We start from the raw sequence: 26,038 nt of genomic DNA on the forward strand, positions 1-26,038 counted from the left end.
TTTGGCCTACTAGTGTGGTTAGGCCCTTGAAACAGTGTCTGCTGCTCTTGGGTTTGCTACTCCACTGAACAAAGCAATGCCGCCTGTTTAGTCCTGTTACCAATTTTGAACTGCATGTAGCCTACTTTATTCTTTGGCCCTATATCTGTTTCCTCCTCATCCTGCCCATTGCCCAGCCACTGCTAAATGAGTCTGCTGGTACATTGACCTAGACCACTACATTCCCCTTGTACTCTACACAGCCAGAATCTGTCCCTGCTGAAAGTAAGGTTCCCCTTCCCGCATGTTATACCACCTTACACAGGGACAAAGAGGAAGGTGCAGATGAAAGTGCAGGTTCCTTCATCAGGTGGGGGGGCATACTCGTTGGCGACGTCACTGGCACAGGGCCCCTCAGAGTACGCAAAAGTGTCGCTGCTGGTGGGAGGCGCCCCCGCCATGCAAACACACCGCCGTACTTTGAGGGGCCCTGTGCCAGTGGCAATGCGAACGAGTGGGCCCCCCCTGCTTGCTCAGGATCACAGCACTTGCAACTTTTAAATACTTACCTTTCCCTGCAACACCGCCGTGACGTAGTCCGCATTTCCTGGGCCCACGAAAAACTTGAGCCAGCCCTACTCCCCCCACAACTTTCCCCCAATTCCCTATGCCCAACTATTATTATACAGTTAATTAAGATTGGCAAGCTTCAGAAACAAGAATGGATGTTTTTGGCATTAAAATGGGCACTGTAGGTGTTTTCCTGGCCTCCACTCACTGCCGACTATGCTTCCCCATTGACTTGCATTGGGTTTCGTGTTTCGGTCGATCCCCGACTTTTAGCGATAATCGGCCGACTGCACTCGACTCGACTCTGGACAAAATCGGGTTTCCCAAAACCCTACTCGATCTTAAAAAAATGAAAGTCGCTCAACCCTAGTCTACATCACCCCAAACACAAATCAACCCAACTACGTGCTGCTCTCTGTTCAGATGGGCTACTAGGTTTGTTTTTCTGAGACCCAAGTATCAGGTCTCTCCTGGTACAGAAGCTTTGCCAAAAAACAATCTTTTGTTCCATCATAGGAACTTTTCATCAAGAACCTTATGGAATTGGATTTCATGGCCAAGCAGTATCCGAAAAAGCTTGAGATGGTCCCATACTATTCGTTGACTTCCAAAAACTAGAGTGTCAGTCACAAATAACTTCTATTTTAGGGTGTTAGTTACAGAGGCCACTAACAATGCAACCAAGATTGTCATTTACAGAGGCCTCGTAGCTTTAAGTTATTGGACTAGCCTTCTTGACAGCATCCGATGCCCTAAAAAATGTTTTTTATATAATCGCTACTCATTTGGTTCAGTGCCTGAGAAAAATGCATAATTTTAGGGCTATATAAAGACATTCTATTACATGGATTTTGATCACTACTACATTTCTTCCTCATTACTATGTAGTTGTCACAGAATTTCACATTTGTTCATTTCCCTGTCACCTCTTGGTGACGAAGATGACAAAGAAATTACCTTAGGAAATTCAAAAAGAAAAAAGTTTTATGGAAGGTGATGTTAAGACAGTACTTAGTGAACAATGCTTGAATTATTTTTCAAGTACAAAAGATAAAGATAAATTATTGTCACCTTAAAGGTGCTGAGGAAATTCATTTATTTATTTAGATTATTAGTGTAAAACATGTTGAGATGTCCTCTAAAATTTGATCAGATGACAATGACACACCGACTATATACAAAATAATGTGACCATAGAAATGAGAGCCCCCGGGGGATTAGAGATTTTTCAAGGACATTCACCGGGTAAAAGATTGACTGTTTGAAGAATAGACTGGTCAATTAAATTCCAGATTTACCAACTGTCAAGGCAAGATCATCTAATTTCTGTACTGCTAGATTTATCTTAGTCATCATACATAAGATTCATGACTTTGGTTTCCATGACCTAAAAACCACTCACTGCGATGAGATCACCATGTATGAGCTGGTGTGGTGGAAATCACAAAAATATGTACTTTGAAATGATGACTCTAAACACAATCCAATGGTCTGATAGATGCCAACACATGTCAACTGTAAAGTTGGGTGGAAGTAGTCTAACTGGTTTGGACTGTGCTTTTCATGGTTTGGATGGTGATAATAAGGAGATAATAACATTCTAATGATAATAATAATCTTTATTTGTATAGCCCCAACATATTCCGCAGCGCTTTACAGCTTAACAGTTTCAAACACAACAGTCATAAGTAACAACATTAGCAATACAATAATTAAAGCAAAATAAGATGACCCTGCTTGTGAGAGCTAACAATCTACAATGAGGTGGGGGAGATACAAAGCACAGGTGTGTTTTTAAAATGATGTATTTACAATGATGGTCCAGCCATCTTCAGGGGGTGGGGGATAGATGGAGATAGTGAATGGGCTACACACACACACATAAAATGACTTTGATTAGGGAACGTGATAGGCCGCTCATGTGTTTTGAGTGAGCACCTAAAACTATGCAAATTGTGGATGGACATAATATCTTGGGGTAGAGCATTCCAGAAGATTGGGGCAGCACGAGAAAAGTCTTGGAGTCGGGAGTGGGAGGTACGGATTAATGCCGAGGTTAGTTGAAAGTCGCTTGCAGAGCGCAGTGGTCGGTTAGGCCGATAGACAGAAATGAGGGAGGAGATGTAAGGGGGTGCCGCACTGTGGAGAGCTTTGTGGGTGAGAATAAGTACTTTGAATTGTATCCTGTAATGAATAGGCAGCCAGTGTAACCAGCGTCGGACTGCAGTAGTTTGGGCCCACCAGAGAAAATCATTCTTTGGGCCCACCATGCCTAATCGGTACTAGCTGCAGAGCCTTCCCTTAGCTTCCATCATGTCAAGCTGATAATCAGGGAATCTTTTCCAACTATATATCTGTCCAAACAATCACCTCACAAACCAGCAAAACGCTCATATGATTTTTATGCTTGATTTAAAAACATCCTTATCGGCAGCAGATAATTTTGTGTAAACTTGTCAAGTGCTGCCGAGAACAATTATATTTTAGAAGCACAGAAAGATTGTATTAATTAGACATGTGCCACATACACACAACAAACACATGACACATACACACCAGTCACATGCTAGACACAGGACACATACACACCAGTACTAAGAAAATATAAAGCTGCGCTTTGGACTGTTTAGAATGGTAAATCTAAAAAATTGGAACTGCATTACTGCCATAGATAATAGGTAATTGCTAGATTATGTACATATGCAATTTTGAAAAATTGGAAATACAATGTTGCTATAGGAAAATATACACACCAGTCACACGCTACACACAGGATTAGAGATGGGTGAACTGCTGTATATTTGGGTCTGGCCAAACAGTTAAAAAAAGTGTGGATATCAGAACAGTACCCGGACTCCATTCACTTGAATGGGGGGCCCGAACATAAAGTGTTTGCCATTCTGTCATGTGCATGACATTGCAGCAAACACTGTTTCTGATCGGCGGTAAAATCATCACAACCGGTCAAACAGCCGCGATTCCCACACTGTCAAATGAGGCTGCATTCTCAGCTGGGCTAAACTATGGTGACCTCGGTGAGATCACAACTAGCACAGCAGAGAGAAAGTCTCACAGTGCAGCGCTGAGTTCAGAGAGTTCACCGCAGTTCAGTTTCAGAAATTGCACAGAGGCCTTTCCTCAGTCCCCCAGCCTTCTCCACATAGCCCCTCATCATCCTCCTTCTCCACCCAGCCCCTCATCATCCCCCGTCCTTCACACAGCCCCTCATCATCATCTTCCCTATGCAGCCCCACTCAAGTTACATCAACCCTTTCCAAAATACATCTTCAGAGTACTCACACTGAGGTCTGGGTCCTTAATGTCATCTGTACAAGGGTCCATTATCCAGTCACTCAGTCCTCTCCTCCAGTGTGTGTGTGTGTGTGTGTGTGTCACAGTGTGTGTGTGTGTATACAGTATATATATACACAGACACAGCCCACCAGACTCAGGCTTATAACTCTCCTTGATTCCAATTACCAGTACAGAACCCAACACTGTGGAATGGAATGTCATTTTACAGCACTGGCTCCAGTACGGATATGGAAATAAAGAAGACAGAGCAGGACACAAGACTAATGCAGAGTTAGGCCTCATTCACACTTTCGTATTTTGGTCACCATTCAGCACTGGGATTTGTAAGACAAAACTCAGAGCTGAACCCACACAGAATATAATAGAAAGATTCACATTTATTCTTCAAATTACTGACGAAAACATGTCAGTGCAGATGAGGCCTAATAAGCAGCTCACCGCACAGACCAGGAACTATATTTTATGGGTTCGCTCACACGAGCGTATGACATGGCCGAGAGCTATGTGATGTTGTATTGGATAGCACTAGGCCCTGTGTTCTACTATGGGATAGTGCAGATGTGCAATTATGGCAGCAAGGTGCAAGTGTATCTGATATTCGGATGACACGTACCCATACAAGTCTATAGGTGCATGCAGTAGTGTAACTAACGATAGGGGGCAGAGGGTGCTGTTGGCCTGGGCCCCGCGCTCTGAGGAGCCCACCTGGAGCTACACTATATTTAACTATTGGTGTGCACAGCGCGCCATTACAGTTAAACTCTGAGACAGAGCGGGGAGAGTTTGAGTCGGACCAATTCTTTTGTATGACAGAATTGATGGCCGTGTGAATGAAACCTAAACCTCACATGATTGAAGATGTAGAGAACCCTGTTCCTAAATGTGAACATCAAGAAAACAATGAAATCCCATCTATAAAAACATGAATGATCATTAATAATGGAAACAGGGGCACTACTCACAATTCTGAGGCTGAGATCTTGAAATTGAACTCACCCGTTAGATTGTCTGGTGTCGGCTCAGGCTCACTATGGCAAGAAAAAGATAGAAGTAAGCAGAAAACAAAATACAGGTCAAGCTCCTGACATAATGACATTAAGCTTCCTATACAGGGTGGGCCATTTATATGGATACACCTAAATAAAATGGGAATGGTTGGTGATATCCACTTCCTGTTTGTGGCACATTAGTATATGGGAGGGGGCAAACTTTTCTCCCACTCTTGACACACTGGTAGCAACACCGCAGAGGAAATGCTAGCACAGGCTTCCAGTATCCATTGTTTCAGATGCTGCCCATCTCGTATCTTCACAGCATAGACAATTGCCTTTAGATGACCCCAAAGATAAAAGTCTAATGGGGTCAGATCTGGAGACCTTGGTGATCATTCAACTGGCCCATGACAACCAAACCACTTTCCAGGACACTGTTCATGTAGGAATGCTCGGACCTGACACCCATAATGTGGTGGTGCAACATCTTGCTGGAAAACCGCAGGGAACGTTCCATCTTCAGTGCATAAAGAGGGCAACATATCATCATGTAGCAATTTCAGATATCCAGTGGCATTTAGGTTTCCATTGATGAAGAATGGCCACACTATCTTTGTTGTACCATCTCATATACCACCCCATCCAAAGATAGTGGGGCCATTCTTCATCCTCTTCTATGTTGGTGGAAAAACATTCTCTCCTCCAGAGGCAGAGAATGCCCCCTTGTGACCGTCACCTTCCTTGGTATAACAGATCCTCAGAGAGATATTTGTATTGTCCCCTTATATACTTATACATGGTTATTAGATCGCCCCTCAGTCGTCTTTTTTTCTACACTAAATAATCCTAATTTTGCTAATCTCTCTGGGTATTGTAGTTCCCCCATCCCCTTTATTAATTTTGTTAACCCTTTCATGATGGTGAAATTTTCCAGCTTTGAGCTCGAGTTTTGTGCTTCCTTTTTTTTTTTCAAGAGCCATCATTTTTATTTTTATGTTCATATAGACAAGGGGTGGGCAATTAATTTTCCCAAGGGGCCGCATGAGACCGTGGCTGCTGTGGAGGGTCGAACCAATAGGCCAAAATTAATTCTGCTCAATTTTAATATCAATATATTATAATTATTATACTATTGATCATTTTATTAATATTAATTGTATCACCTAATATTGAGCAGAATTAAGTATGTTGACATCCCCCTATATATCATTTGAACCTGAGCACAGCCCCTTCTGCATATCATATGAGCCTCCCATAGCCTCCCCCATATGTGGCATGAGCCCCACACAGCCTCCCCATATACACTGCATGTTGCCCCCATAACCTCCCCATGTGCAGCATGTCGCCTCCAAAGGCAGCACCATGTGCAGCATGTCACCCCCTTATGCAGCACCATGTCACACACCCCCATAGCCCATGCCCACCCAAATAGCCCATACACATGAGAAAAAAAAATGAACACCAAGTACTCACCTCGGTCCCGTTCCCTGGTGCTCTGCTTCTCTCCCTGCCTCCAGTGTGCTGACTCTTCGGGGTACACAGCTGACACAATGAAGTGACGTCATCGCATCAGCTGTTTCACACGCAGATTGGTGGAGGAATTGGCAGGAATGTCCTGTATTTACCTTGAGTCGCGGTGATGCGCCCTCTGCTGGATGTCCTCATATGACCTCGAGGCTGGGAAAATATTCTGAAAAGTTCCCAAGCTCCAGGTCATATGAGGACATCCATCAGAGGGCGCATCACAAAGACTGAAGGTAACTACAGGTCATTCCCCTGCATTCCCTGGCTTCATTCCCCGGGTTTTTACATCCACGAGCACAGCTGAATTAGCAGAGCTCCTGGGTGTAAAATGATTTAACCCATTCAGATGGATTTACATTGTGGGACGTGACTGGACGACGGAAGGTATGAGATATTGTTGATTTTTTTATTTTTCCTTTGTCACAGAACGAGGGTCTTCAGGTGGATTAAGAGTCTAATAAAATATTACAACACCCTGTGTCTTTATTTCATTAAAGTACTTTGTAATAATGTGTGTGTGTTTTATTAACCATTTCGTACTATTGGATTAATTATAAATAGGTGTCAGAATTGACGCCTCTCCATTATTAATCTGGCTTAATGTCACCTTACAATAGCAAGGTGACATTAACCCTTCATTACCCCATATCCCACTGCTACAGGGGAGTGGGAAGAGAGTGGCCAAGTGCCAGAATAGGCGCATCTTCCAGATGTGCCTTTTCTGGGGTGGCTGGGGCAGATGTTTGTAGCCAGGGGGGGGCAATAACCGTGGACCCTCTCTAGGCTATTAATATCTGCCCTCAGTCACTGGCTTTACCACTCCGGCGGAGAAAATTGCGCGGGAGCCCACGCCAAATTTTTCCGCCATTTAACCCTTTAATTTAATAGCTAGATAGACCAAATTTTGCACATACACACTACTAACATTAGTAGTGTGGAATATGCACAAAAGGGGGAGGGGACCACAGGAAATTAGAAATTTTCTATGGGGGACCCCCACCTTGTGTCACCTTCAGATTGCAGGGGGCCTCCCATAACTGTCTCAGTGTCTCGAACTATGCTGCAGGCTGCCTGCAGGCATATTTTACTTACACCTTACTGACTGGCTGCAATCATCAACAAAAATGTGACATCCCTCAGCTCCAGGGAGTCCAGGCAGCCTCCGATCATAGTATTGCAGATGCAGACAGTGCGCGCCTGTGTGCCTGTGCTGCTTGGGCAGGAGGACAGACGACCAATCACAGCACAGCTCATTGAGATGTGCTGTGACCTGTGTGACTGTGAGGTCACACAAAGAAAACTAATGCTAATTGGCTGCTCCTGCCTGCATCTGTCAGCCAATCAGCATTAGAACACCCTTAGTCCAGACTCCAGAGTCAGACCACAGAGTTTTAATGATGAAGAGGCGGAGCCGACGGCGGGCAAAGTAACAAGAAACAGGTCAGTGATGACCCATGCTGCAGACTCAGTGCAGTGCGTGCGTCCCTGTCTTGTCTGACTCTGAGTCACACAGTCAGTCAGCTGTTTCCTCGGACTGTGCTGTGTGCTGGCTGAAGTCAGTGAGGTCAGCACTCGCACCACGCTGTGCACGGGCCGCTCTTATCAAGAGCACAGACTCGGCGTCGCCATCGGCAGCAGTGCAAGATGATCATTTCATGTGAAGGAGCGAGCAGCTGCCGCGCGGCTGCTTGCACAGCACTTCACATTCTTCCGTACAGCCTGTGCACCGAGCCGCCGGCTATAGAATAAATAAACTGTGCACCGCATGCAGGGCAGGGACAAATGAAGGAGGCAGGGGCTGTGGGGGCGGGGCCCACCGGAGGATTCTCCGGTGTCCCGGTGCCCCAGTCCGAGCCTGAGTGTAACGACTGGCGAAGAGCAGACACGTCCTAGTAACAATTAGCTAGATGGACAACCCTGGCTGTTGCATTAAGGATAGACTGGAGAGGGGAAAGTCGAGTAAGGGGGAGGCCAATTAGTAGAGCATTGCAGTATCCCAAGCGGGAGTGGATCAAGGTGACAGTGAGGGTTTTTGTTGTTTCCATGGTGAGAAAAGGACAGATTCTAGAGATGTTCTTTAGGTGTAAGTGGCACGAGCGGGCAAGAGATTGTATATGGGATGTGAAGGAGAGATTGGAGTCAAACATAACACCCAGACAGCGCGCCTGCTGCCGGGGTGTTATTATGGTGCCACCCACGGAGAGGGAAATGTCAGATTTAGGGAGGTTAGTAGATGGCGGGAGCAGAAGAAGTTCAGTTTTGGAGAGGTTGAGTTTCAGATAGAGAGCGGACATGATGTTGGACCTGTGGACAGACAGTCACTGGCGTTCTGTAGTACAGCGGGAGTAAGGTCAGGGGATGACGTGTATAGTTGTGTGTCATCAGCATAAAGATGGTACTGAAAGCCAAATCTGCTGATGGTCTGTCCAATTGGGGCTGTGTGGAGGGAGAAGAGAAGGGGGCCAAGGACTGAGCCCTGAGGTACCCCGAATGTGAGAGGAAGAGGAGATGAAGTGGAGTCAGAAAACAGAACACTGAAGGAGCGGTCAGAAAGATAGGAAGGGAACCAGGAGAGAGCAGTGTCCTCAATGCCTACTGACTGGAACCTAGAGAGTAGGAGAGGGTGGTCAACTGTTGTGAATTAGACTTTTTTGGCTCCCTCTTGTGGTCACTAGTGATATGACTCTGGGATTGTCTTTCCTCAGTTTGGCACTCACCTGGGTCGTTAGTCCAGGGGTGTTGCTATATGAACTTCCTGAATGCTCAGTCTGGTGCCTGGCATCGTTGTAATCAGAGCTTTCTGTTTGCTCCAGTCTGCTGGTCCGGGTTCTTGCAAAATTAAGCTAAGTCCTGCTTCCTTGTCTTTTGTTTTTTTTGCATTGCTCTTATTTTTTGTCCAGCTTGTACTAAATGTGATTCCTGATTTTGCTGGAAGCTCTAGGGGGCTGGTATTCTCCCCCCGGGCCGTTAGACAGTTCGGGGGTTCTTGAATATCCAGCGTGGATATTTTTGATAGGGTTTTTGCTGACCGTATAAGTCATCTTACTATATTCTGCTATTAGTCAGTGGGCCTCTCTTTGCTAAATACCTAGTTCATTCTTACGTTTGTCTTTTCTTCTTACCTCACCGTTATTATTTGTTGGGGGCTTGTATCCAACTTTTGGGGTCTTTTCTCTGGAGGCAAGAAAGGTCTATCTTTTCCCTTTTAGGGTTAGTTAGTTCTCCGGCTGGCGCGAGACGTCTAGAACCTACGTAGGCACGTTCCCCGGCTGCTGCTATTTGTGGTGTTAGGATTAGATATACGGTCAGCCCAGTTACCACTGCCCTATGAGCTGTTTTTTTGTGTTTGCAGACTTGGTATTTATTTCTGAGACCTCCTGCCATTGGGGTCATAACAGTCAACACTCTTTCTGTCGAAAGCTGCAGAAAGGTCGAGAAGAATGAGCAGAGAGTGGTCACCAATACATTTTGATGTCAGAAGGTCATTGGACACCTTGATGAGTGCCGTTTCTGTTGAATGTAGAGGGCGGAAACCAGACTGTGAAGGGTCTAGGAGGGAATGAGTGGAGAGGTAACGGGTAAGGCAGGAGTAGATCAGGCGCTCCAAGAGTTTAAAGATGAAGGGGAGATTGGAGACTGGTCTGTAGTTGTTTGTGCAGGATGGGCTGAGGGCAGGTTTCTTTAGTAATGGAGTAATGATAGAGTGTTTGAAGGAGGAGGGAAAAATACCAGAGGAGAGGGAGAGATTAAAGATTGTAGTTAGGTGAGTTGTGACGACTGGAGAGAGAGACTGGAGGAGATGTGAGGGAATGGGGTCGGTAGTGCATGTAGTCGGATGAGAAGAAGAGAGGAGCCTGGAGACTTCTTCTGTGATAGGATCGAATGTGGAGAGTGAGCCAGGGGAAATGCAGGGCTGTTTTACTCTGTGCTTGGAGGTTCTGAGGGTGAGGGGCGCTACTTAGTCCAGGGTGCTTCTAAGAGTGTCATTGTAGTGATATACAGCCAGATCAGGACAGGAAAAAGAGGAGATTGGGGACAATGATGAGTGTAGGGAGTCTGAAAGTATGTGAGGGTTGCTAGCATGTAGATTTCTGAATGTGCTGGGGTGGGCGAGGAATTGTGAGTGTGAAGGAGAGAATGTTGTGGTCAGAGAGGGGAAGTGGTGAGTTATCTAGGTAGGGGATTGAACAGAAGTGGACGAAGTCCAGGTCAAGGGTGTTACCGTCTTTGTGTGTTTCAGAGGTTGAGAGCTGTGAGAGGCCTAGGGAAGTGGTTAGTGATAGAAGCTGGAATGCAGATGTAGAAGTGGGGCTGTTTATGGGGATGTTGAAGTCTCCCAGGATAAGGGTTGGGAGTTCTGTGGACATAAAGTGCGGCAGCCAGGCAGAGAAATGGTCCAGGAAGTGGGTGGGTGAGCCTGGGGGCCAGTATATGACCACTACTCTGCGGGAGAGGGGATGAAAGAGCCTGATGGTGTGGACCTCAAAAGAAGGGAATGAGAGTGATGGAGCTGGGGGATGACCTGGAAAGTGCATTGTGGGGACAGGAGTTTGCCGACTCACCACCATGTCTGTTTGTGGGTCTCAGGGAATGTGAGAATTGTAAGCCACCATGGGAAATGGCAGCAGGAGAGACAGTGTCAGAATCCTGAATCCAGGTTTCCGTGAGGGCCAACAGATTAAGAGAGTTTTTCAGAAAGTAATTGTGTACGAAAGGAAGCTTGTTACATACAGACCGTGGATTCCAAAGGGCACAATTAAAAGAAGGAGATGAATAATACAAATAATATTAGTAAGATTATTAAGGTTTTGATGTGAGGTAGGGTAGGGGTTGAGGTTGAGGTATGGTGGACCAGGGTTGGGGGAGATGTCCCCTGAAATCAGTAGGAGAAGGAAGATAAAGAGCAAGTAGTTTTTGGAATTGTATGAAGTTTTTTGTGCAGTGTGTTTGGGCAAGATGGGCTGAGGTTTTTCAAGAAGGTGAGAAGTGCATGGGAGCTGTACATGGGAGAGGGAAGGAGGGAGGAGCTGATGTATATGAGTCATGATGGAGGGGGTATTGGGCAGTGAATGTGGATTGCAAGGGAACATAGGAGGATAGGAATAAAGAACATGGATAGAAGGGAGAGCAGAGTGTGGGTTACCTGACTCCTGCCCTGACTAACTGCCATGGAATAACTGCTGTATCGTGACGCTTATCTTCGTGATGCTTTACTTCGGATGCTTGTGGGATTCTAGAGCTTTTCAAGCTTTATCCAATTTTCTGCTCAAAATGTATTTGCAGCAACTGTACCTCCAGCGTAAAAAAAAAAAAGGTTTGGGAAAGGTTTGTTCCTGCTTCATCAACAAAATATCATCATGCTCACCAAAAAGTTGCAAAATTTAGCATGGAAGAACTTGATTTGTTTGTGCAAAATATTGAGCTCAACTTCAACAAATCCCTCAACAAATATTATCATCTGTAAATCCCACAGAGCATCATAAATGATCTTATGGATGGGTCTTCACTAGGGTTGAGCGAAACGGGTCGATCATTTTCAAAAGTCGCCGACTTTTGGCTAAGTCGGCGTCTCATGAAACCCGATCCGACCCCTGTGCTTGTCGGCCATGCGGTACGCGACTTTCGCGCCAAAGTCGCGTTTCAATGACGCGAAAAGCGCCATTTCTCAGCCAATGAAGGTGAACGCAGAGTGTGGGCAGTGTGATGACATAGATCCTGGTCCCCACCATCTTAGAGAAGGGCATTGCAGTGATTGGCTTGCTGTCTGCGGCGTCACAGGGGCTATAAAGGGGCGTTCCCGCCGACCGCCATCTTACTGCTGCTGATCTGAGCTTAGGGAGAGGTTGCTGCCGCTTCGTCAGAAGCAGGGAGAGCGTTAGGCAGGGTCCACTAACCACCAAACCGCTTGTGCTGTAGCGATTTCCACTGTCCAACACCACCTTCGGTGTGCAGGAACAGTGGAAGCTATTTTTTTTTTTTTTTTCCTCAGCGCTGTAGCTCATTGGGCTGCCCTAGAAGGCTCCGTGATAGCTGTATTGCTGTGTGTACGCCACTGTGGAAACCAACTGCTTTTTTCAAAGCACATATCCTCTTGTTCCTTCCTTTCTGCACAGCTATCTTTTTTGTTTGTCCACACTTTTTATTTAATTTGTGCATCAGTCCACTCCTATTGCTGTCTGCCATACCTGGCTTAGATTACTGCAGGGAGATAGTAATTGTAGGACAGTCCCTGTTTTTTTTGTTTGTTTTTTTTTGTGGGAGATTAAGATTGGCATTTCTGCTACAGTGCCATCCCTGTGTGTGCCATCTCTCACTGAGTGGGCCATAGAAAGCCTATTTATTTTTTCCGTGATTTGTGTTCTAAATTCTACCTCAACACAAAAACACTACATCAATCAGTGGTAGAAAAATATTGGCCTCAGTCAGGGCTTGTGTGCCACTGCTGTGTGTGCTATCTCTCATTCAGTGGGCTATAGAAAGCCTATTTATATATTTATTTTTTTTCTTATTATTTGGTTTCTAAAGTCTCCCTGAAAAAAAAAAAAAAAAAAAAAAACAGTGGGAGAGTAATATTGCCCTTTCAGCTTGTGTGCCAGTCTTGACTCCTGGGTGTGCCACCTCTCTCTCATTCAGTGGGCCATAGAAAGCCTATTTATTTTTTTGTTTTTTTTAATATTATTTGGTTTCTAAAGTCTCCCTGAAAAAAAAAAAAACATAAAAAAACAGTGGGAGAGTAATATTGCCCTTTCAGCTTGTGTGCCAGTCTTGACTCCTGGGTGTGCCACCTCTCTCATTCAGTGGGCCATAGAAAGCCTATTTATTTATTTTTTTAAATATTATTGGGTTTCTAAAGTCTCCCTTAAAAAACAAAAAATACATAAAAAAACAGTGGGAGAGTAATATTGCCCTTTCAGCTTGTGTGCCAGTCTTGACTCCTGGGTGTGCCACCTCTCTCATTCAGTGGGCCATAGAAAGCATTTTTTTTTTCCCTTGATTTGTGTTCTAAAATCTACCTCAACACAAAAACACTACATCAATCAGTGGGAGAAAAATATTGGCCTCAGTCAGGGCTTGTGTGCCACTGCTGTGTGTGCTATCTCTCATTCAGTGGGCTATAGAAAGCCTATTTATATATTTATTTTTTTTCTTATTATTTGGTTTCTAAAGTCTCCCTGAAAAAAAAAAAAAAAAAAAAAACAGTGGGAGAGTAATATTGCCCTTTCAGCTTGTGCGCCAGTCTTGACTCCTGGGTGTGCCACCTCTCTCTCTCTAATTGTGGGCCATAGGAAGCCTTTTTTTTTTTGTTTTTTTTTTTATATTATTTGGTTTCTAAAGTCTCCCTTAAAAAACAAAAAATACATAAAAAAACAGTGGGAGAGTAATATTGCCCTTTCAGCTTGTGTGCCAGTCTTGACTCCTGGGTGTGCCACCTCTCTCTCTCATTCAGTGGGCCATAGAAAGCCTTTTTTTTTTTTTTTTAAATATTATTGGGTTTCTAAAGTCTCCCTTAAAAAACAAAAAATACATAAAAAAACAGTGGGAGAGTAATATTGCCCTTTCAGCTTGTGTGCCAGTCTTGACTCCTGGGTGTGCCACCTCTCTCATTCAGTGGGCCATAGAAAGCCTATTTATTTTTTTTTTAAATATTATTGGGTTTCTAAAGTCTCCCTTAAAAAACAAAAAATACCTAAAAAAACAGTGGGAGAGTAATATTGCCCTTTCAGCTTGTGTGCCAGTCTTGACTCCTGGGTGTGCCACCTCTCTCATTCAGTGGGCCATAGAAAGCATTTTTTTTTTTCCTTGATTTGTGTTCTAAAATCTACCTCAACACAAAAACACTACATCAATCAGTGGGAGAAAAATATTGGCCTCAGTCAGGGCTTGTGTGCCACTGCTGTGTGTGCTATCTCTCATTCAGTGGGCTATAGAAAGCCTATTTATATATTTATTTTTTTTCTTATTATTTGGTTTCTAAAGTCTCCCTGAAAAAAAAAAAAAAAAAAAAAACAGTGGGAGAGTAATATTGCCCTTTCAGCTTGTGCGCCAGTCTTGACTCCTGGGTGTGCCACCTCTCTCTCTCTAATTGTGGGCCATAGGAAGCCTTTTTTTTTTTGTTTTTTTTTTTATATTATTTGGTTTCTAAAGTCTCCCTTAAAAAACAAAAAATACATAAAAAAACAGTGGGAGAGTAATATTGCCCTTTCAGCTTGTGTGCCAGTCTTGACTCCTGGGTGTGCCACCTCTCTCTCTCATTCAGTGGGCCATAGAAAGCCTTTTTTTTTTTTTTTTAAATATTATTGGGTTTCTAAAGTCTCCCTTAAAAAACAAAAAATACATAAAAAAACAGTGGGAGAGTAATATTGCCCTTTCAGCTTGTGTGCCAGTCTTGACTCCTGGGTGTGCCACCTCTCTCATTCAGTGGGCCATAGAAAGCCTATTTATTTTTTTTTTAAATATTATTGGGTTTCTAAAGTCTCCCTTAAAAAACAAAAAATACCTAAAAAAACAGTGGGAGAGTAATATTGCCCTTTCAGCTTGTGTGCCAGTCTTGACTCCTGGGTGTGCCACCTCTCTCATTCAGTGGGCCATAGAAAGCATTTTTTTTTTTCCTTGATTTGTGTTCTAAAATCTACCTCAACACAAAAACACTACATCAATCAGTGGGAGAAAAATATTGGCCTCAGTCAGGGCTTGTGTGCCACTGCTGTGTGTGCTATCTCTCATTCAGTGGGCTATAGAAAGCCTATTTATATATTTATTTTTTTTCTTATTATTTGGTTTCTAAAGTCTCCCTGAAAAAAAAAAAAAAAAAAAAAACAGTGGGAGAGTAATATTGCCCTTTCAGCTTGTGCGCCAGTCTTGACTCCTGGGTGTGCCACCTCTCTCTCTCTAATTGTGGGCCATAGGAAGCCTTTTTTTTTTGTTTTTTTTTTTATATTATTTGGTTTCTAAAGTCTCCCTTAAAAAACAAAAAATACATAAAAAAACAGTGGGAGAGTAATATTGCCCTTTCAGCTTGTGTGCCAGTCTTGACTCCTGGGTGTGCCACCTCTCTCTCTCATTCAGTGGGCCATAGAAAGCCTTTTTTTTTTTTTTAAAATATTATTGGGTTTCTAAAGTCTCCCTTAAAAAACAAAAAATACATAAAAAAACAGTGGGAGAGTAATATTGCCCTTTCAGCTTGTGTGCCAGTCTTGACTCCTGGGTGTGCCACCTCTCTCATTCAGTGGGCCATAGAAAGCCTATTTATTTTTTTTTTAAATATTATTGGGTTTCTAAAGTCTCCCTTAAAAAACAAAAAATACCTAAAAAAACAGTGGGAGAGTAATATTGCCCTTTCAGCTTGTGTGCCAGTCTTGACTCCTGGGTGTGCCACCTCTCTCATTCAGTGGGCCATAGAAAGCATTTTTTTTCCTTGATTTGTGTTCTAAAATCTACCTCAACACAAAAACACTACATCAATCAGTGGGAGAAAAATATTGGCCTCAGTCAGGGCTTGTGTGCCACTGCTGTGTGTGCTATCTCTCATTCAGTGGGCTATAGAAAGCCTATTTATTTATTTATTTATTTTCTTATTATTTGGTTTCTAAAGTCTCCCTGAAAAAAAAAAAAACATAAAAAAACAGTGGGAGAGTAATATTGCCCTTTCAGCTTGTGCGCCAGTCTTGACTCCTGGGTGTGCCACCTCTCTCTCTCTAATTGTGGGCCATAGGAAGCCTTTTTTTTTTTTTTTTTTTTAATATTATTTGGTTTCTAAAGTCTCCCTTAAAAAACAAAAAATACATAAAAAAACAGTGGGAGAGTAATATTGCCCTTTCAGATTGTGTGCCAGTCTTGACTCCTGGGTGTGCCACCTCTCTCTCTCATTCAGTGGGCCATAGAAAGCCTTTTTTTTTTTTTTTTTTTTAAATATTATTGGGTTTCTAAAGTCTCCCTTAAAAAAAAAAATACATAAAAAAAACAGTGGGAGAGTAATATTGCCCTTTCAGCTTGTGTGCCAGTCTTGACTCCTGGGTGTGCCACCTCTCTCTCTCATTCAGTGGGCCATAGAAAGGCTATTTATTTTTTTGGTTTTTTTAATATTATTTGGTTTCTAAAGTCTCCCTGAAAATAAAAAAAAAAAAACTTAAAAAAACAGTGGGAGAGTAATATTGCCCTTTCAGCTTGTGTGCCAGTCTTGACTCCTGGGTGTGCCACCTCTCTCTCTCATTCAGTGGGCCATAGAAAGGCTATTTATTTTTTTGTTTTTTTTAATATTATTTGGTTTCTAAAGTCTCCCTGAAAAAAATAAATAAATAAATTAGGTGGGAGATTAATATTGACGTTAGTGCTTGAGTGACAGTCCTGCGTGTGTGTCATCTCTGTGATTTTGTGCCACAGAAAACAGAGTGTGTAACATTGTGCCTGATTTTCCTTGTGGTCTCACCAACCTGTTAAGGGATATTGAAATCATACTGAAGTTATAGCTCACCGTGTAAGTTGTTTGACAGCAACAAATAAAGTTACTTTGGTTAAGATTTTAAAACAATGAGGAAGTCTGGTGCAAGAGGTCGTCATGGGCGTTCATTGTCAGCTGGTAATGATGGTAGTGGTAGTGGAGCATCAGGTGGTCGTGGGGATAAAAATATTCCACCTAAGTCTGGAGCTGTGGAGCCAGTTTCGTCGTCAGGCTACACAAGGCCTCGAACGCTCTCTTTTCTGGGAGTAGGAAAACCGCTTTTAAAGGCGGAGCAGCAACAGCAAGTTTTGGCTTACATTGCAGACTCAGCCTCTAGCTCTTTTGCCTCCTCTTCCGAAACTGGTAAATGTAAAAGCAGCGCGTCGCTTGTGGATGTTCACGGTCAGGGACAAGTCGCTTCCTTGTCCTCCTCAGCAAAAACTACAACAAGAGAGAAGGATGCAGCAGGCGACACAACGGGTCACTCCATGGAGCTCTTTACACATACCGTCCCTGGCTTAGAAAGTGAAACATTTAACAGGCCATGCCCATTACAAGTATATTCTGACATGGAGTGCACTGATGCACAGCCACAGCCAGAGTACTATGCTGCTCCTTTGACTCAGACCACCACATTGCCCTCTCAGGGTACAGATCCACAATCAGACCCTGATGAGACTATGTTGCCCCGCCACGAACGCTATACCACCGATCGACACAGTGACACAGACGAAGTTGCACACGAGCTCGAAGAGGAGGTAATAGATGACCCAGTTATTGACCCCGATTGGCAGCCATTGGGGGAACAGGGTGCAGGCGGCAGTAGTTCAGAAGCGGAGGTGGAGGAGGGGCCGCAGCAGGCATCAACATCGCAACAGGTTCCATCTGCCGGGCCCGTATCTGGCCCAAAACGCGTGTCAAAGCCAAAACCTGTTGGAGGACAGCGTGGCCATCCGGTTAAAGCTCAGTCTGCAATCCCTGAAAAGGGATCCGAGTCTAGGAAGAGTGCAGTCTGGCATTTTTTTAAACAACATCCAACTGATCAGCGCAAAGTCATCTGTCAAAAATGTTCAACTAGCTTAAGCAGAGGTCAGAATCTGAAAAGTCTAAATACTAGTTGCATGCATAGACACTTAACCACCATGCATTTTCAAGCCTGGACTAACTACCAAACGTCCCTTAAGGTTGTAGCACCCTCGGCCAATGAAGCTAGTCAGCAACGCAACATCCCTTCCGTCACTGTAAGGCCACCATTTTCCGCACCACCGGCAGTATCTGTGCAGGTTTCTTTGCCAGCCAAAAGCAGTCAGGGTCAGGGAACCACCAGTTTTGTAGGAGGAAATATTGCATCTAGGGCACCGGCGGAAACAATACCGTCTCCAACCGTCTCTCAGTCTGCCATGTACACCGGCACACCCGAAAGTTCCACGATCTCCAGCTCTCCAGTCCAGCTCACCCTACATGAGACTCTGGTTAGAAAAAGGAAGTACTTATCCTCGCATCCGCGTACACAGGGTTTTAACGCCCACATAGCTAGACTAATCTCGTTAGAGATGATGCCCTACCGGTTAGTTGAAAGCGAAGCTTTCAAAGCCCTGATGGAGTACGCTGAACCACGATACGAGCTACCCAGTCGACACTTTTTTTCCAGAAAAGCCATCCCAGCCCTGCACCAGCATGTTAAACAGCGCATCGTCCATGCACTCAGGCAATCTGTGAGTACAAAGGTGCACCTGACTACAGATGCATGGACCAGTAGGCATGGCCAGGGACGTTATGTGTCCATCACGGCACACTGGGTGAATGTGGTGGATGCAGGGTCCACAGGCGACATCAATTTAGGGACAGTTGTGCCTAGCCCACGGTCTAGGAAACAGTTGGCTGTAGGCGTTCGCACCCCCTCCTCCTCCTCCTCCTCATCCTCCTGCAGAAGCTACAGCTCTTCCACAGAACGCAGTCTGCCAACCACTCCATCGGCAGATGACACTGTTGCACACCAGTTGTCCCATTATGGGCCAGCTACTGCCAAGCGTCAGCAGGCTGTATTGGCTATGAAGTGTTTGGGCGACAACAGACACACCGCGGAAGTTCTATCCGAGTTCTTGCAACAAGAAACGCAGTCGTGGCTGGGCACAGTAGATCTTGAGGCAGGCAAGGTAGTGAGTGATAACGGAAGGAATTTCATGGCTGCCATCTCCCTTTCCCAACTGAAACACATTCCTTGCCTGGCTCACACCTTAAACCTGGTGGTGCAGTGCTTATTGAAAACTTATCCTGGGTTCTCCGACCTGCTCCTCAAAGTGCGTGCACTTTGCTCACATATCCGACGTTCGCCTGTACACGCCAGCCGTATGCAGACCTATCAGCGGTCTTTGAACCTTCCCCAGTATCGCCTAATCATAGACGTTGCAACAAGGTGGAACTCAACACTGCACATGCTTCAGAGACTGTGCGAACAGAGGCGTGCTGTTATTTATTTGTGGGAGGATACACGGGCAGGCAGTAGGATGGCAGACATGGAGTTGTCAGGTGTGCAGTGGTCTAAGATACAAGACATGTGTCAAGTCCTTCAGTGTTTTGAGGAATGCACACGTCTGGTTAGTGCAGACAACGCCGTAATAAGCATGAGCATCCCCCTAATGCGTCTGCTGATGCAAAGTTTGACGCACATAAAGGAGCAGGCGTCTGCACCAGAGGAAGAGGAAAGCCTTGATGACAGTCAGCCATTGTCTGTTCAGGGCAGTGTACAGGACGAGGTAGCGGGCGAAGAGGAGGTGGAGGACGAGGAGGATGATGGGGATGAGTATATTTTTAATGCCGAACCTTTCCCGGGGGCACAGGAATTTGGTTGCGTGTCACGGCCGGGTTCTGGTTTTTTGAGGGACACAAGTGACGTAGATTTGCCTGCAACTGCCCCTCAACTAATCACAACCGGAGATTTGACAACTGGAACTTTGGCCCACATGGCGGATTATGCCTTACGTATCCTAAAAAGGGACACACGCATTACGAAAATGATGAACGATGACGATTACTGGTTGGCCTGCCTCCTTGATCCACGCTATAAAGGCAAATTGCAAAATATTATGCCACATGAGAACTTGGAACTAATATTAGCAACCAAACAATCAACTCTTGTTGACCGTTTGCTTCAGGCATTCCCAGCACACAGCGCACGTGATCGTTCTCACACGAGCTCCAGGGGGCAGCAGACTAGGAGTGTTAGGGGTGCACACATCAGAAGTGGCGTTGGACAGAGGGGTTTTCTGACCAGGTTGTGGAGTGATTTTGCTATGACCGCAGACAGGACAGGTACTGCTGCATCAATTGAAAGTGACAGGAGACAACATTTGTCCAGTATGGTTACTAACTATTTTTCATCCCTTATCGATGTTCTCCCTCAACCGTCATTCCCATTTGATTACTGGGCCTCCAAATTAGACACCTGGCCAGAATTGGCAGAATATGCATTGCAGGAGCTTGCTTGCCCGGCAGCAAGTGTCCTATCAGAAAGAGTATTCAGTGCTGCAGGTTCAATATTAACCGAAAAAAGGACTCGTCTGGCTACCCAAAATGTTGACGATCTAACATTCATTAAAATGAACCACAACTGGATTTCGAAATCTTTTGCCCCACCTTGCCCGGCCGACACCTAGCTTTCCTATGAAAAGCTCTTGCCTGTGAATTACTTTTCTAATGTCTAATTTGCTGCAGCTGATTGTACAGCATACGACATGTTTACACCTCCCTAAATGGCAAAACTCCCCACACGGGGCCGTGGTATCGCGACTTGGCGCAAGCACCCGTGAGACTGCTGTTTGTCTGAAGAGGTGGGTGTGCTCGCTTTTGGTTGACGGCATTGCTACTGGGTCCCTCATAGTACAATGTAGTGTCTCTGGCGGTGGTGGTGCGCACCCAACGTCAGACACACCGTTGTAACATGAGGGGTCATGGGGCGGTCCCGCCGGCCTCAAGAGAGTTCCCCCCTACCCCAGCTCAAAATGTGCTCTACCACGTGCAAAATTATGTCGCACAGCTCCACCAATCTTTAGTCTATTCGCTGACATCATTCAATGTCTGGCACTGACAATACAAATTTGTAGACATCTATGATGCAACTTAAAGTAGTCTGTGTCTGTGTCCTATATTTAAAATAAACTTTGGCACTCAACTTGTAATGATGTGGAATTTTTAATAGCAGCCACTTGTACAGACGTTTCGGTCACACATTGACCTTCTTCAGTGTACTTGTCTCTTAGAAACACTTTTTATGTGTGGCCTGGGATCAGATTGAGGTCCTATATTTGGATCCTATATTTAATATGAATCAGGATACTGCTGTGAAGGACAATATCTGGGGACGTGTCTCTGTATATCTAGATAATGGACCGTATCCAAATGCACCACCAGATAGGAGTGGTGATATGCTATGTATCCTCTTCAGAGGTAGAAACCTGCATAACGGTAATTAATAAGGACCCAATGGATGGACCAGAGTAGAGAACTCCCCTGTCAGGAGAGGCAGGGATGCAGGTGTAGAACGCGGTGTCCACCGCTGGTTCTGTAATGTCATTACAGAACCAGCGGTGGACACCGCGTTCTACACCTGCATCCCTGCCTCTCCTGACAGGGGAGTTCTCTACTCTGGTCCATCCATTGGGTCCTTATTAATTACCGTTATGCAGGTTTCTACCTCTGAAGAGGATACATAGCATATCACCACTCCTATCTGGTGGTGCATTTGGATACGGTCCATTATCTAGATATACAGAGACACGTCCCCAGATATTGTCCTTCACAGCAGTATCCTGATTCATATTAAATATAGGATCCAAATATAGGACCTCAATCTGATCCCAGGCCACACATAAAAAGTGTTTCTAAGAGACAAGTACACTGAAGAAGGTCAATGTGTGACCGAAACGTCTGTACAAGTGGCTGCTATTAAAAATTCCACATCATTACAAGTTGAGTGCCAAAGTTTATTTTATATACAGTCTTTGGTTTGGGAACCCTCTTTGTGCACCTTCACAGCTGTGCCACGTTACACTATATTACATGTGTCCTATATTGGCACCATTAAATAGTTACTGCCAAATTACTATGTCAGAAACTCAGTAGATGAGCCCACCCCTGTACCTAAGTATGCCACCTTTTTTTTTGTTTTGGTTGTTTTGCGAGACATTAACATCTATTTATATTTTGGGAGTACTGGGACAGACACTCCTTGCACTACTCCTCCACTCACCACCAAGCTGCCTGTGTATCCATGTAACCGCTGTAAAGCTGCCATGAGCCTATTGTTTGTTATTTTAGGCCTTTGATAGCCTGTCTGCGGTCCCTACTTTAAATACTCCTCCACTCATCACCAGCTGCCTGCCCGTGTATCCATGTAACCGCTGTAAAGCTGCCATGAGCCTATTGTTTGTTATTTTAGGCCTTTGATAGCCTGTCTGCGGTCCCTACTTTAAATACTCCTCCACTGACCACCAAGCTGCCTGCCCGTGTATCCATGTAACCGCTGTAAAACTGCCATAAGCCTATTGTTTGTTATTTTATGCCTTTGATAGCCTGTCTGCGGTCCCTACTTTAAATACTCCTCCACTCACCACCAAGCTGCCCGTGTATCCATGTAACCGCTGTAAAACTGCCATAAGCCTATTGTTTGTTATTTTAGGCCTTTGATAGCCTGTCTGCGGTCCCTACTTTAAATACTCCTCCACTGACCACCAAGCTGCCTGCCCGTGTATCCATGTAACCGCTGTAAAGCTGCCATGAGCCTATTGTTTGTTATTTTAGGCCTTTGATAGCCTGTCTGCGGTCCCTACTTTAAATACTCCTCCACTGACCACCAAGCTGCCTGCCCGTGTATCCATGTAACCGCTGTAAAGCTGCCATGAGCCTATTGTTTGTTACTTTAGGCCTTTGATAGCCTGTCTGCGGTCCCTACTTTAAATACTCCTCCACTCACCACCAAGCTGCCTGTGTATCCATGTAACCGCTGTAAAGCTGCCATGAGCCTATTGTTTGTTACTTTAGGCCTTTGATAGCCTGTCTGCGGTCCCTACTTTAAATACTCCTCCACTGACCACCAAGCTGCCCGTGTATCCATGTAACCGCTGTAAAACTGCCATAAGCCTATTGTTTGTTATTTTAGGCCTTTGATAGCCTGTCTGCGGTCCCTACTTTAAATACTCCTCCACTCACCACCAAGCTGCCTGTGTATCCATGTAACCGCTGTAAAACTGCCATGAGCCTATTGTTTGTTATTTTAGGCCTTTGATAGCCTGTCTGCGGTCCCTACTTTAAATACTCCTCCACTCACCACCAAGCTGCCTGTGTATCCATGTAACCGCTGTAAAGCTGCCATGAGCCTATTGTTTGTTATTTTAGGCCTTTGATAGCCTGTCTGCGGTCCCTACTTTAAATACTCCTCCACTCATCACCAGCTGCCTGCCCGTGTATCCATGTAACCGCTGTAAAGCTGCCATGAGCCTATTGTTTGTTATTTTAGGCCTTTGATAGCCTGTCTGCGGTCCCTACTTTAAATACTCCTCCACTCATCACCAGCTGCCTGCCCGTGTATCCATGTAACCGCTGTAAAACTGCCATAAGCCTATTGTTTGTTATTTTAGGCCTTTGATAGCCTGTCTGCGGTCCCTACTTTAAATACTCCTCCACTGACCACCAAGCTGCCTGCCCGTGTATCCATGTAACCGCTGTAAAACTGCCATAAGCCTATTGTTTGTTATTTTAGGCCTTTGATAGCCTGTCTGCGGTCCCTACTTTAAATACTCCTCCACTCACCACCAAGCTGCCTGTGTATCCATGTAACCGCTGTAAAGCTGCCATGAGCCTATTGTTTGTTATTTTAGGCCTTTGATAGCCTGTCTGCGGTCCCTACTTTAAATACTCCTCCACTCACCACCAAGCTGCCTGTGTATCCATGTAACCGCTGTAAAGCTGCCATGAGCCTATTGTTTGTTATTTTAGGCCTTTGATAGCCTGTCTGCGGTCCCTACTTTAAATACTCCTCCACTCATCACCAGCTGCCTGCCCGTGTATCCATGTAACCCCTGTAAAGCTGCCATGAGCCTATTGTTTGTTATTTTAGGCCTTTGATAGCCTGTCTGCGGTCCCTACTTTAAATACTCCTCCACTGACCACCAAGCTGCCTGCCCGTGTATCCATGTAACCGCTGTAAAACTGCCATAAGCCTATTGTTTGTTATTTTAGGCCTTTGATAGCCTGTCTGCGGTCCCTACTTTAAATACTCCTCCACTCACCACCAAGCTGCCTGTGTATCCATGTAACCGATGTAAAACTGCAGTATTTTGCTTATAAAAAAGAAAATACTGGAGAGATATCAAATGCAGACATTTTAACATTAAAAACAAAAACACATACAACAAAAAACTGGTACAGTACAAAAATTGGCCACCAGCTACAAAAACTTTCTCCTGCAAGTAGTTAACTGAAAGGTTTTTTTCCATTGAAAACACAGATATGGCATCCACCGAGTGTTGTCCTGTCGCGTCTTCTTTATATTATTGCCAAGAAGCTGCAACTGAATAAAGCTGAGCTTCTACCTTCTGCCTCTTATTAACTGCTTTTTTTAAAAAAAATTGTCCACCAGCTACAAAAACTTGCTCCTGCAAGTAGTTAACTGAAAGGTTTTTTTCCATTGAAAACACAGATATGGCATCCACCGAGTGTTGTCCTGTCGCGTCTTCTTTATATTATTGCCAAGAAGCTGCAACTGAATAAAGCTGAGCTTCTACCTTCTGCCTCTTATTAACTGCTTTTTTTTTATAAAATTGGCTGTTCCGGCCTACTAAAGGTGTCTGTCTGCCCCTGCCTGGTGTTGTCCTCAACTGAATAAAGCTGAGCTTCAACCTTCTGTTCCAAATTACCATTTTTAAAAATGCAATTGGCTGTTCCGGCCTACTAAAGGTGAATGTCTGCCCCTGCCTGGTGTTGTCCTCAACTGAATAAAGCTGAGCTTCTACCTTCTGTTCCAAATTACCATTTTTAAAAATGCAATTGGCTGTTCCGGCCTACTAAAGGTGTCTGTCTGCCCCTGCCTGGTGTTGTCCTCAACTGAATAAAGCTGAGCTTCTACCTTCTGTTCCAAATTACCATTTCTAAAAATGCCATTGGCTGTTCCGGCCTACTAAAGGTGAATGTCTGCCCCTGCCTGGTGTTGTCCTCAACTGAATAAAGCTGAGCTTCTACCTTCTGCCTCTTACTAACTGCTGTTTTTTTTAAAAATTGGCTGTTCCGGCCTACTAAAGGTGTCTGTCTGCCCCTGCCTGGTGTTGTCCTCAACTGAATAAAGCTGAGCTTCAACCTTCTGTTCCAAATTACCATTTTTAAAAATGCAATTGGCTGTTCCGGCCTACTAAAGGTGTCTGTCTGCCCCTGCCTGGTGTTGTCCTCAACTGAATAAAGCTGAGCTTCTACCTTCTGCCTCTTACTAACTGCTGTTTTTTTTAAAAATTGGCTGTTCCGGCCTACTAAAGGTGTCTGACTGCCCCTGCCTGGTGTTGTCCTCAACTGAATAAAGCTGAGCTTCAACCTTCTGTTCCAAATTACCATTTTTAAAAATGCAATTGGCTGTTCCGGCCTACTAAAGGTGAATGTCTGCCCCTGCCTGGTGTTGTCCTCAACTGAATAAAGCTGAGCTTCTACCTTCTGTTCCAAATTACCATTTTTAAAAATGCAATTGGCTGTTCCGGCCTACTAAAGGTGAATGTCTGCCCCTGCCTGGTGTTGTCCTCAACTGAATAAAGCTGAGCTTCTACCTTCTGTTCCAAATTACCATTTCTAAAAATGCCATTGGCTGTTCCGGCCTACTAAAGGTGAATGTCTGCCCCTGCCTGGTGTTGTCCTCAACTGAATAAAGCTGAGCTTCAACCTTCAGTTCCAAATTACCATTTTTAAAAATGCAATTGGCTGTTCCGGCCTACTAAAGGTGTCTGTCTGCCCCTGCCTGGTGTTGTCCTCAACTGAATAAAGCTGAGCTTCAACCTTCAGTTCCAAATTACCATTTTTAAAAATGCAATTGGCTGTTCCGGCCTACTAAAGGTGAATGTCTGCCCCTGCCTGGTGTTGTCCTCAACTGAATAAAGCTGAGCTTCTACCTTCTGTTCCAAATTACCATTTTTAAAAATGCAATTGGCTGTTCCGGCCTACTAAAGGTGAATGTCTGCCCCTGCCT

Source organism: Ranitomeya variabilis, chromosome 1 (genome assembly GCF_051348905.1).
Source record: "Ranitomeya variabilis isolate aRanVar5 chromosome 1, aRanVar5.hap1, whole genome shotgun sequence".
NCBI lineage: Eukaryota > Metazoa > Chordata > Amphibia > Anura > Dendrobatidae > Ranitomeya > Ranitomeya variabilis.